The sequence below is a fragment of the Rhinolophus sinicus genome, linkage group LG06, assembly GCF_036562045.2.
Source record: "Rhinolophus sinicus isolate RSC01 linkage group LG06, ASM3656204v1, whole genome shotgun sequence".
Classification (NCBI taxonomy): domain Eukaryota; kingdom Metazoa; phylum Chordata; class Mammalia; order Chiroptera; family Rhinolophidae; genus Rhinolophus; species Rhinolophus sinicus.
In genome coordinates this window covers 51,157,590-51,171,952 of record NC_133756.1, presented here as the reverse complement: position 1 = coordinate 51,171,952, position 14,363 = coordinate 51,157,590, and the positions used below count along the sequence as shown (strand labels likewise).

Below are 14,363 nucleotides of genomic sequence, written 5' to 3'. Positions count from 1 at the left end.
CCAACTTGACTGGCATCCTTATAAAAAAAGGAAATTCTGACACAGATACACACAGATGGAAGACCATGTGAAGATGCAGTTTGAAGATATCCATCTACAATATGTGGAGAGAGGCCTCAGAAGAAATCAACTCTGCAACACCTTGATCTCAGACTTTCAGCCTCCAGAAATTGTGGGAAAATGCATTTCTATTGTTTAAGCAACTCTGTTTGTGGTACTTGGTTATGGCAACCTTAGCAAATTAATACAACTTCCTTGATTTTCTAAATTGTTACACTTCATTCCCAAATATCCCTAGGTATTGGAATTTGAAATATATTCTAAGCTTCATGTTATATGCAAAGCTTCAAGTTTGTTTGTTTTCTCTGCACCTCCTAGACGGCTAATAAATCTGATCATATTATTTTCCCCAGCTTACCTCCTTCTCTGATATAAACGGCTACATATTTCCTAGTTTTTGCAACATATCAAGTAGAGATCTTTTAGGAAGTTCCTATAAATCAGAAATGGTTTATTTATCATAGTTTCAGCTAAGTCATCTGAAGAGGAGGATTTTCCATCTTCGGCATGTATCTGTATCATTTATAATGGAACTTTAGGAGAAAACACCAATAGATCTAGATTCATTTAGATTGTGAATATGCAGATTGCACATTATTATTTTTCTGCCTTATCAGCTTGACCATTGTAATACTCCATAACAATGCAGAAATACAAAGATACTGAAACAGAAATGATTAAAATTTTGTATTTGGCATGAGATAGGGTGTCCACTGAAATTCAAGTTTAGGGTTGGGGAAGTCAGGGTCAGCCTGGTAGAGGAGGCAGCTATCCACATTCTCTGAAGAGCTGCGGAAGCCCAGGGGATCTCTTTGTCTTCCAAATCTCTCCTCAACTCACGGCCAGGGCTAGAAAGTCTATTGTTAGAGAAACTATGTTCTGGGTCAGGAAAACTTTCAATCATTGAAAACAACTTTAAAAATCTAAATTCTGCCTGGAAGAGCTGAGCAATATTTACCCTAATGTGGTAATGTGTTGAAAGTGACTTTATTTGGGGTTATCTTTAGTTTGACAAACTGGAAAAACAAAGGAAACAATCCTTTCCTTTGGATGATATTAGGGGCTACTTGAGATCGTTCTCTAATTGAGGGTTAAAAATCGTGGCTTTCTGGGGATTTGGATATTAAGCTTGGCCCTATTGTGCCGTGGAGTTTAAAGGGCAGTTATGGTGATGGACATGCCGTGTTCTGTGCATGGAGTAAGTTCTAAAGGCTTCATGTGAGGGCAATATGCAAACAGCCTTGTACAATCATGCTTAATGAGAAATCATATTTTAATGTACAATCATGAAATGCATACTTAGATAGTCTTGGAAGTCTGAAATTTGTCATGTTCCTATAGAAAGAATGTATGTGTACAGATATATTCCTTGTCATTCCATTCATCATAAATCTCTGTTAACAGACATTTCTGATATATTGATAATGAAAGGGTAACTAATGTTTTAATGATGACCCTGAGGCATGACAAAATTCTTAAATGGTTTTTGAATCTTCAAAGAGAATAAATTATATTTCTCATGATCTTAATTTATTTTGATCATATTCTAATTTTCTGGAAAGTAGTAATTTATAAATATAGTGAGATAGCTCTATATCTGTATCTGTATCTATATCTATATCTATATCTATATCTATATCTATATCTATATCTATATATACAGAGGGTGCCAGAAAAATGTATACACATTTTAAGAAAGGAAAACTGTATTAAAATTGTAATACTCATTGTAATACTTTTGTTATATGCTGATAACAAAAGATGAATACAAGTCATGTTTGACTTCTGCAGTTACAAGAGGTGCTCAAAGTAGTTACCATCAGCGTCCAGACACTTCTCATTACGTCAAACTACTGCTTGAGCAACGCTGACCAGTGTCCACTTGCATACATTTTTTTGGTATCCCAGTACATTGTGAATGAAAGTGTAGGGGGCCTTTGGAATCAAACAACTTGATTTGTATCACTGCTCTTCATTTGGTAGCCCAGTGATTGCAGAATAGTTATGTAATATTTGTCACCCTTGGTCTTTGCACCTGAAAAATGGGCATGATATCACTTACTTTACAGGACATTGTGAGGACTGAACGTGGACCATGCTTGCCACATATCAACATTTGAAAATGTTTAATTCCTGTTTCACCCAACACGCTAATCAAAACACCCCATTTGCTGACTATATTAGATAAAAAATCATGTGTCTAAACCAAGGGTGTCCAAACTTTTTCAACGTTTTTCACCAAGGGCCATATGCAGTAAAATACACAAATAGCCGGGCCACTCACTCGAGGTGAAGTACGTATTGCCTCACCTGGTTTATTTAAGTAAACTAAATATATTTTTGGAATTTGCTGCGGGCCAATTAACAATGGATTGCGGGCCGCAGTTGGCCCGCGCGCTGCAGTTTGGACACCCCTGGTCTAAACAGATTGGGGAGCATGGAAAACAGATGATAATAAGAATAGGAGAGTGTGTCCCTTGTAGGTGAGGCTGCCTTTTACCTAGGCTTGTTTTCAGGGTGCTGAGTGCTGTGGCTTTAATTTGCAGGCTTATTTTCTTTAGGATAATGAATTTTTATTCAAATTTGGTGAATTTCCTTTGAGCTCCTTTCAAGTCCTCTGAACACAGGAAACACTTTTTCATGCTTTTAGAGTTTTTCTGATTGACTTTGTTCTCCCAAAAGAGCTGATTTTAATACTCTAAGTGATAAAAAGTGCCTTTGACATGATTGAAGCAATTTAATTAGTAAATCTGGAAATTATAAAGGATTGGAAATCACACTCTCCATGCTTTTAATAAAACATAGTAGGGAAACTTCTGATAGGTGCATAACATGTGTTGAAAGAATTCTGTACCACACACATTGAGAGAAATGAAGAAACTGAGAAAACTTTGCAAGAGACCTACTAAGGGAATTACATAGCTGGGCAATTATATGATTAGTATACCTCACAGATCGAAACTTCTGTGGCCATCATAATTTACATAAAGTACGTGTTAAGCATTTAATGGTGTAAAATAATTAAAACCACACATTGAGATTGAACATATTAAATATGAAAAGCGGGCTCATGTAATTGTGAGGCAAATTTTTGAATTAGTTGACTTCAGAGTATCTTAATCCTGGAGTAAGTAATATACAAAGATCATTTAATGTTTTACTAATAGGATTTTTAGTGTCAGGCTGTCCATCTCATGATGATAGTATGCGAATTATTTCTAGTCAGTTTACTATGAGTGCTCTCCTATAGTATGTCATCACTAAACAGGGAACATTGCTATAACTGCTAGGCATAAACATAATAACATGTTCAACTGTAAAACTATCTACAGTATATAAATACTGATGCCGTACTCAAAAGCACCATCATTTTTTATTGCCTCGGTAATGGAGTGTTCCAGAGAGACGTGTATATGAATGATTAGTGATTGGTGGGTTTTGTGCTGGTATCTTCAAATGTTTAACAGCAACCTGGATCGCTAGTGTTGGAGGAATCAAAGAGCAGCCGATTCCTTCCTGGAAAGCAAATTATAGGGTCAGGCTCTGATAATGTTTCATCTTAAATCTTGGGTAATCATAAGGAATATCAATAAGTACACTTCAAATATGGTAGAAAAAAAGCGTACTGCTACTAATAACACTAACAATATCAGGGCATTATTATAGGAATGATAACTTAAATTCATAATAATAGTTTACAAATAATGGGCATAATTCAGGAATCTGCATCTTTTTTCAATGTTACTTTTATAATGTTTTAATTCAAGATGATAGTTAACTGTAGTTGATAATAACATTTTTGAAATGTAAGAATAGTCTATGGCTGGGTAAGTTTAAGAGACTCTTGGAGATTTGGCTGTGTTCACATATAGAACAACTAGCTGGAGAGCTAAAAAATTTAACCACAGGAATTTAGGCATGTGCGTGGAGTTGAAAATCAGGAGAAAATCATACTGATGAGGATAAGACATATTTGTTCTTGACCCATTTCTCATCTACAATGATATTTCCATGTTTTTTCTTCTGTATTTTGCAAAATATGAGTATTTGGGGGTGGAGAACTTTCCAGAGAAATTCTAAAATGGGTGGATCAGTTGAGCAAGGATTATAAGTCACAATCCAATTCACGAAAACTTGGTGAGATCAAGTTGACTTTTATGACATGGCTGCTGTATAATATTTTTTGCCTCTATTGTACACTGGTAAGAGCTGGTGCATGATTTGCTCATTTGAAGGGTCATTTGGGTGTCATCTGAGCAGAAAATTCATTTGGTTCTTCATTTTTGTTCAGAGATGCCTCATTCTCTAGCCAATGTCTCAAAACATATGGAAATGATGTCCCTACATAGATTATTACTATTATTAAAGGAGGTAATTTTTGACCTGTTACCAATGGTTCAAGCTTTGGTACCTCTTTGGTAATTGCTAAAAATCTCAGTTATAGTAAAGATATATATGACAACTACTTTCAAACTTTGTAGGTAATTGAATTTTTCAATATTGGCAAAATGAGATATATTGTTTTCCTAAATTTCAGAAAGTACCTTGATTTTTGGGGCAGTGTAGTGAACAGCATAGAGGTCTTTCAAACATATGTGTATAAGACTGCTGTAGAAATTGCCTCCAAATCTGTGTATAATTTTTTGGTAACCCATTTTGAGAATAAAGGGTTACAATCTGTGCATATCACTACTGGGATCTTTGCCGTAGGAACTAAATTTCCTTTAACATGTAGCTATACTTCCATTAATAAAGATTTGGGATGGCACATATGGTTTGCCTAGAGCTGGTTGTTTCATTACTTCCTTCCTTTGTTTTTTAAGTTTGCAATGAGCCCTAAAGCCCTAATTTGCTTCATCTGCTGTAAATTCGTTTCCAGTAATTTTTACATTTTCTTCAACTTGCACTGACATCTATCTATAAATATAAGGGCTCATATTAAATCCTTAGCTATATTTATGGGCACCCACGATCTGGACTGAAGTTTGTGTCAAAGATATCTCCAGCCATAGTTTTCCTGGCATTATGCAACAGAAATCGAGAAAGATTCAAATAGGAATAAACATTGTCCAATTGGGAAGAGATTAGTTTCATAGAAATAATTAGACTATCTTATGAACTACAATGCAATTATAAAATATATGACATTCTATGAAGTATCTTTATGTTGTTTTCTAGAGGCTTGAGGGAACCAAAATAACATGTAGGAAAAGAGAAGGGAGTAGCCTCTTTGTGAGAACTCAGGGACAGAGTTGACTCTCCGTAAAGCTGTGAAGTAAGGCAGTATTTATTTTTGTACCTCCTTACTTTTTCTTTTAGTGCCCCATTTCTCTTTCAAAGTGTTGTCTGCTTTCAGCTATAATCAGTTAAATTCCACTAAGATTAGCTAAAAATTGTTATATTGCCTTTTTGGAGGGGTATTTGCAATTTAATGAAAGTATTTTGATAACAAAAAAGCTTCAAAATAGAAAAAGGAATGAATTTCTAATGGTGGAATTTCAAACTTGATGCTTGACCCCAAGGTAGAGAAGAAGGTGGGCCCTGCTTGGGCGAAACTACAGGAACCCAGCATACATGCTCCAGAAGAGGCACGTCTTACAGAGGAAACAAGAATTTCTTTCATGCTGAGTGTGGTAGGTCTCAGGGAGGGTGATCAGATAAATTATTATGCAATTTATGAAAGTCTGGCTGTCTTGGCCCACCTGGAGATAACTCATTGTAGACCCATAGCCCCTGTGGAGTCTACTGAGGTTGTTTGGGCCTGCATCACAGCTTGACTTCTCCTTCTGCCCACTCATGTTTTCCAACACTCCCTTCCATAGATGTTGGTCCCATGGGTACTCCTTAATAAACATCCTGCATGCTAAACTCTGTTTCAGAATCTGCTTCCTGGAGAACTGAACAAGAAGCTGATCTGCCTACTCAGAAATTCTGGTAAGTGCTCCCAAAGTTGAGTACTCAGTATAGGACAAGGGAGGTAGTCAGGGCAGACTTCCAGCAGTTCAGATAGAGAGGCCTCAGGGGCAAGAAGTGGGGATGGTGTGTAGCCCATTTAGAAAACCGGTGTACATGCTCTGGAACCAAACTGCCTGGGCTACAAACCCGGCTCTGTCACTGACTAGTCTGGTTACCCTGCAAGTCACTTAATCTCTCAGTGCCTCAATTACCTCATTAATACAATAAAGACAATAATAATGATGATGATGTGAGACTTAAATGAGTTAATATTTATAAATGGATTATAATGGTGCCTGGTACATAGTAAGTGCTAAATAAAAGTCTGCCAATATTTAATATTGGTATTTTTCCATAAGGGTTCACACTAGGAAGAGTTCTACAGAAGGAGAACATTTCCTAGGGGGTAGTTGAGATTCACGTGCTTTTTTTTCTTGCTCCTCCAAATAGATCATTTACAAAACTTTCTATTGTTATTTAAGTCAGTAAAATTTTAAAACTCCTATGAGGATACAGTGCTGACGACTTTGACGCCTTCCTCAAAGGCTACCTCTCAGTTATTGACAGTATTTTTGTTTAGTTAACCAATAACCTGTGCTAGAAAAAAGGAAAGCAATTAATAAAAATAGTATATTTTGCTCCTGGTTCACTTAGGCTCATTTTAAAGAATTCAAGAGATGTTTGAATGCACATCGTTTTCTTTTTTTAAGCTCAAGTCCATATTTTAATCCAAGGTCCTTTTTTTGGATCCCATTCAGGATACACATTACATTTAGTTATTATGTCACCTTGGGCTCTTCTTGGCTGTGACTGATTCTCAAATTTTCTTGTTTTTAATGACTGACAGTTTTGAGGAGTGCTGGTTAGGTATGTTGCTGATTGCCCCTCAGTTGAGATTTGTCTCATGTTTAGACGGGAATTATGGGTTTTGGGAAAGACCACAGAGGTAAAGCACCATCCTCAACACATCGTCTCTCAGAGCATCATCCCAAGAGTGCATACTACCAACATGGTTTACCACTATTGATGTTGACCTTGATCACCTGGCTGAGGTAGAGTTTGTCAGATTTCTCCACTGTCAAGTTACTCTTTTCCCCACTTTCCATACTATACTCTTTGGAAGGAAGTTACTATGTGTAACCGACACTTAAGTGGAGTTATGCTTAATCTCCTTATGGATAGAATATATCAATTATTTAGAATTCTTCTGCATGAGAGATTTGTCTCCGTTTACTTATTTATTCAATCGTTTATATCAGTATGGATTCATGGGTATCTATTTTATATTTCAGAGTATAATCCAACACTTATTTATTTGGTTGCTCACATTTGATTTGTTTTTTGATTTTTGATTTTAAGACAAAGATGCGTACGTGGGACTGAGATGATTTATTTCCTCTGCGGTTTGTGGATCTCAAAGAACCCAGAGAGAGAAGGTAATGCTTGCTGGCAAGTTTTCATTTTATCTCTAGACAACTAGCATTTCTAAATAAAGGAAATGGCCTCTTTTACTTAGTAATTTCTTACTGAATTAGAAACTGTCTGTTTTTTCTCTTCCAGAGCTCCAATGTTTTGCCTATTTGATTTGAATTGTACTTGAAAATAGCTTTTTTGGTGTACGGGTATTTTAATTGTTTGGAAGAATCAAGTAGTTTAGGCCTTAGTAAATATTGGGGCAATGATTATGAAGTAGTGATTGAGTTGGTTATCACCCAGGGTGACTTAAAGTTAAATATTAAGAGGAATGCTTATGAGTTTGATTATGCAATTAACAGGTTAGGCTGCTACTTAAGAAAGTGTGTTATGAACACTTAATTCTAGTTACAGTGGTGCAAGAATTCTGACACAGTCTGTCTGTTTGAACATATTTGCATTGATAAGCAGAGAATATGCATAAATATGTGGCACACTGCCACTTTATCAATATCAATTTTTACTGCATAGGCACAAGGTTTTTGGAGCACCTTTCAATGCTGGTTTTTATTAAAATATTTTGAACATGGCAGATATATATTCATGGAGAGTTAAAATTAAAAGATATATTCATAGGTATTTACAATGAAAGATAAATGTCTGTTTCTACAAGAAGATAAAGCAAAACTCAGTTTTGGTACTTTAGATAAACACAGCTCACAGGCATTAAATGGAAATTATCCATAATTCTGAGTGATTAATTTCTTTTGGTTTTGTAGATGTTGAATTAGTTATAGGATTTCAGTGCCCCAAACATTAATAATAATAATAATAATAATAATAATAATGTTAACTTTTTGTGAGTGTCTAAGATGTGCTAGGCACTTTGGAAATGAAATCTTTACTGATAATCCTGGAAAATTGGCATTATTGTTATTCCCATCTCACATCTGAAGATATTTGTCACTCCGACAGAATAAGCGCCACGTCTAACTTGTTCCAACTTGGGACCACTGTGCTGTTGCCTTTGCTTGACTAATCGGCCCCATCCCAGCCTTTGCATGACTGGCCCTCGGTGTCCTTCAGATCTCAACCAGGGCATCGTCTGCTCCTTGAGGTCTTTCCTAACCACCTCAGTGTGTCATCCCACTCCAACCCTCACTACACTCATGCTTTACAGACTTAACATTATCTGAAATTACCTTGTTCCTTTATTTGTTTATTTTCTCCTCTCCACCGAGAGAATTTAGCCTTCACAAAATAGGGACCTTAGTCTTATCTCCACCACTGTATCTGCAGCCCAGAGTAGCTATACAATGCATATTTGTTGACTGAGTTAATAGATAAATCCCACAGAGCTATTGAAGGACAGAGCTGGGATCTGAACCCAAGCTATTGAAGGATAGATCTGGGCTTCACCGTCTGAGGGCTTTCCACTTTATCACTTTGTTTTCCAGCTGGGTCTAGGGGTTAATATCTGAATAAATATCAAGTATCCAGCCCTAATCTATGATATTTGACTAAACACTCATGTAAGTTTCAGCAAAAATTAATTTTATTAAAAACAAATGAGCTGTTTTCTTTAAAATTTCACAATATTATGCCTTTCTTTGCTAGAGAAGTGACCCTAGTTAACGATCAATTGTCATGATAATGCTAAATATTTGTTACGCTTTTGTAAATTTGCAATGCATTTCACAAACTGAGCACTTTAAAAAGTGATTCTTAGATTAATTTGAGTTGTTATGGATATATAAAAGTAGGAAAAAAAGCTGCTTTGTACTTTTAAAGAAATCTTTCACAATCCAGAATTTTCACAAATTTGGTTATCCAGTTACACGGGATTAATGGGATTTCACTGAATTTCTAAACTTTTTCTCACCAGCAGATGGTTACAAATGTCTCTTTTGGGGTTAGGTAAAGCATCATGGTTTCAGGAAACTAGGCGTGGTTCAGACATCTGAAGGAAAACAAAGTGTCGGAGACACAACAGCTGACTGCGTAACTAAGAAATCAATCATTGCCCCGGCTGCTTTATTGGCATAATTGGCAATGATTTATAGAATGATGGCAGGAGTCCAGCTGGGCATGTGTATCCTTAATGCCATTATAACACTCTGGCATGGAATCTTTGTTATGACATGATTGGACTGGAGAAGAAGCTTTAGAGATACCTATTTAAATTAGCTAATAACCAACAACAGAATATTCCCCATGAATTTATTTTGTCTGATAATGTGAAAATTTGTGAGATATTTTAATGGAATCCTGAAGCAAAATTATGCTTAAAGCAAATAAATCAGAAAATCTCAAGTGCTTGTGTAATATCTATAGTAGTGTTTTATATATATCTACTACGATATTGCTTTATTAATCAATATCATCATATAAAAAAACTTCGTACAGAAAAAATTTATGTCTACTGAGTGCTGAGGAATGGGAAGGGCTTAGAGGCAGTGAGTGTGCAACTAGGCAACTGATAGATTTGGTTCATTTAAAAGGAGTAATGTAAGTTTTATCTATATGCTGCATCTTGTAACTTGTTAAATTTATTCAGGAAATGTGGCTTTAGTGATTTTTCTGGAAACTAACTAGTGGGTTGTAAGAGTTAATTAACAAAACTTCCTGTTTCTTCTCTTGGAACAGATGGATATTTTTGAAATGCAGCAGAACACTGAGCTCAGTTTGAGGGCACGCATAGTTGAGTTGCTTCTATTTGTATAATGATGTGCTACTTGCTTGTATTCCAGAGGTCTACAGCCTTTTATCTGCAAAGTCATACAACTGGTTTTCACGGAACTAAGCAGCTATATGCAGCAGCCAACGTTGGCTTCAGAACCAGACTTTTAAGGACACTGCCCAAACAGCTTTTTTTCCCCTGTTGTTTTCTACCTGATAAAACACATCTTGTCTACCTTATTATCTCAGCTATATGGGTGCCAGCATTTGAAAATGGCCTAGCTCTTTCGGTAGAACTTATTGAAGGGCAGATATGAAGAAAAGGTTCATTGCTAAAGTGTCAAGGATTGGAACATAGAATCAGAAAAATAGTTAAAAGGCAAGGAGAGCGGTGAAGAAGACAGGCAATGCACAAAAATTTTCTGTTAATTGAATATTCAGATGAGAACTGTGCCCTGTGACGAGTCAGGTTTTGGCAAATGAGGGTGATTATAGCATATAGCAACGGCCTCTAATGGGCCTCGATGTTTCTGATATATTTCTTACACCCAAATGGCCAATGTAGGTGTAAATTTTATTGATAACTCTTGAAAATACATTGCACGTTTGTATATTTGCTCTTCATGAGAGGAGAATTTACAGTGAAGCTAATAAAGTTCGGCCCTTTATTTGTAAGAATCCCTTCCAAGTTCTTCCAAAGAGGAAAGCTAGGAACCTGTATGTATAATTTTGTATTCTGTTTTCTTGAGTCCTGCTCCTCCCTCAAATGAATAAAGTCCATGTCCACACAAACTGCATAGGAGGTAAAAAAGGCTTTTTGGTTTCCTGAAAACAAATGATGTCTTGACAGTTTCTGTGGGAGAAGGAATGTGGATGGGTTGACTTAAACCACTCTCTTTACCTTAACTTGAATACTAAACGAGAAACCCAGAAAAGTGGATGGAGAAATGTAGAAAGAACCAGGAGGTGATCACGAGATGTGGTGCCTGTTCAATTATAATGTCATTGAACAATAAGAGAAAAATATAATGGGACTTATAAAAGCTACCTTTGGTTGTAACTTTAGACTGTGAACTCCTTGAGGTCAAGTTGAATCAATGTTCAATTTGGAGTACGGTGGTCTCCAACATCAATATTTAAAACAAGGCGTAGCAGCTCATTTAGATAACCCAGGTCCTTAATTAACTAAAAGAGAAGCAAAGCTTAAAATTGCTTCAAGTCAAGTGATATATTTCCTGACATGTGCAGTATAATAAAGAGTAGGAATACACATTTTGAGTAAGACACACATAGTCGTATCTCTTCCTTGCTCAAAAATCCTTGGATAGCAAATTTATTATCTGAAGTCCACATCCTTACTGTGGTGTTAGGCTGTAACATAACTTTTTAGTTTTATCTTCTACTACCTTGAGCTCCTATGTTATATATTTCCTTCTCATCAGAATACACAGCAGCCTCAAATATTCAGACCTATTTGCACACTGATTCCTGAGGTTGAAAGTCTTTTTTTCCTATCCGTCGAGTACAGAATCTTGCACAGAGTAAACCCATAATGAAAATTTGCCACATTATGACTTCATCTATGATAAAAAAAAAAAATAGAGTTTGCTCAGAGACAGTGTGAAGGATTTGCTTCCCTACCGAGCATAGTGCTTTATGCTCCTTTCAGGAGAAAGTTCACGTTCTTTGATACCATATACTGCAAATGTGTTTGTTTTTTTTTAAATATTTTATTGGGGAAGGTGAACAGGACTTTATTGGGGAACAGTGTATACCTCCAGGACTTTTTTTTTTTTCCAAGTCAAGTTGTTGTCCTTTCAATCTTAGTTGTGGAGGGTGCCATTCAGCTTCAAGTTGTCCTTTCAGTCTTAGTTGTGGAGGGTGCAGCTCAGCTCCAGGTCCAGTTGCCATTGCTAGTTGCAGGGGCACAGCCCACCATCCTTTGCAGGAGTCGAACCGGCAACCTTGTGGTTGAGAGGACACATTCCAACCAACTGAGCCATCCTGGAGCTCAGCGGCAGCTCAGCGTGATGTGTTCAATCTTAGTTGCAGGGGGCGGAGCCCACCGTCCCTCGCAGGACTCAAGAGTTAAACCGGCGACCTTGTGGTTGAGAGCCCACTGGCCCATGTGGGAATCGAACTGGCAGCCTTCGGAGTTAGGAGCATGGAGCTCTATCTGCCTGAGCCACCAGGCCAGCCCCTGCAAATGTTTTCGAATCTAGCCTTTGCTTCTTTCTCCAGTTACATCTCTTGCCATCTTTGTTTGTGGTTCATGAAGCCCAGGTCCTTCCTCAGGGCTTCACACATATTGTTCCCCACATCTGGAATGGTTCTTTTATCCCATCTACTTAAACTTCCTTCCTATGCCTAATTTGTGCTGGTCTTTTAAGTCTCAGCTCAGTAGTCACCTCCTCAGGATGCCATCTCTCACCTAAACTCCCCATCCTCCTCCATGGGTTCATTGTTCCCTTTTTATGCTCTTTTGACACCTTATTGTTACTTCAAAATATCATTGACTACATTTTTTAGAAATTTTCTCTTTACTTATCTGTATCTCTTCATTAGACCCAATAGCCCCTCAAGGGCATGATGTCTTGTTTACTGTGGTATCCCTGGGAAAAAACATGGTGTTCAGCCCAAATATTTATTGAATATACATATTTCAGTCATTTACAAACAACTAGTTATAAGAGCATTAAATATATAGAAATATGTTTTGCTTATATATCCTTGAGTTCATTATTTGCCCACTAAAGTGAAGAACTGTTACTATAGCACTTATACTGCTAAGAGTACAAGTTAGATGTGAAGGAAATTTTCATATAAAGTGTAGGCACATATCCTTTCTAACTCTCCTGAGGAAGAAAAAAGCTGTCTCCTGCTGTTACAACTCTTATAGTAATACGTTAATATCACAGTGGGTAGCATGCCTTAAACGAATCAGAAATTTGTCCAAGGACACAGGGAAAATCTCTACTGAAAATCATTTAAGTTTTTGTACAGAGAAGCTTTTAAGATATCACTGAAATGAAAAAAATAGTTTTTAAAACTCTATAAGTTCAAGAGCTACATTCTACATGAATAACAACAGAAGAAGAAGAATAGTACTCTATTCATATATATATATTTTTTAAAGAAAAGACAGTCTGGGTGTATTTTGACCTGCATATCCTATTTTATAGTGATAAAATATTTAAATACTTGTACTGTGTTTTTGCGTTACTTAAGTTGTACATTTTCTTTATTTAAAAGTAACACCGCTGAGATGACATGAGACTATATAGATAGAACTCCAAAGATTCCTCCAAAAAATTGTTAGAACTGATAAATGAATTCAGTAAAGTAGCAGGATACAAAATTAATATTCAGAGATCAGTTTGCACTTTTTTTTTTTCCAGATTTTTTTTTATTGGGGAAGGGGAACAGGACTTAATTGGGGAACAGTGTGTACTTCCAGGCCTTTTTCCCAAGTCAAGTTGTTGTCCTTCCAGTCTTAGTTGTGGAGGGCGCAGCTCAGCTCCAGGTCCAGTTGCCGTTGCTAGTTGCAGGGGGCACAGCCCACCATCCCTTGCGGGAGTCGAACGGCAACCTTGTGGTTGAGAGGACACACTTCAACCAACTGAGCCATCCAGGAGCTCAGCGGCAGCTCAGCTCAAGGTGCCGTGTTGAATTTTAGTTGCAGGGGGTGGAGCCCACCATCCCTTGTGGGACTCGAGGAATTGAACTGGCAACCTTGTGGTTGAGAGCCCACTGGCCCATGTGGGAATCGAACCAGCAGCCTTCGGAGTTAGGATCACAGAGCTCTAACCGCCTGAGCCACCGGGCTGGCCCCTCAGTTTGCATTTTTATACACTAATGATGAGCTATCAGAAAAAGAAATTAAGAAAACAATATCATTTACAATTGCATCAAAAAAATAAAATACCTAGGAATAAATTTAAGCAAGAAGGTATAAGGCCTGTACTTAAAAAATTATAAGACATTAAGGAAAGAAATTGAAGATAAAAATAAATGGAAGCATATACCATGCTTATGGATAGGAAGGATGAACATTGTTAAAATGTCCATACTACCTAAAGACTCAATGTAATTCCTATTAAAATACCAGTGACATTTTTCACAGAACCAGAACAAATAATCCTAAAATTTATATGGAACCATAAAAGATCCTGAATAGCCACAACAATCTTGGGAAAAAAGAACAAAATTGGAGGTATCACTCTACCTGATATCAAACTATACTACAAGCCTATAGT

General features: G+C 36.8%; 1 long non-coding RNA gene across 1 annotated transcript; it reads left to right on the top strand.

Moving 5' to 3' along the window:
• Positions 1–5,594: 5,594 nt before the first annotated feature.
• Positions 5,595–7,452, top strand: LOC109458287 (uncharacterized). Its single transcript, XR_002139202.2, has 3 exons — positions 5,595–5,693; positions 5,940–5,994; positions 7,375–7,452. It is a non-coding gene; the product is annotated as an uncharacterized LOC109458287 (long non-coding RNA).
• The last annotated feature ends 6,911 nt before the right edge of the window (positions 7,453–14,363 follow it).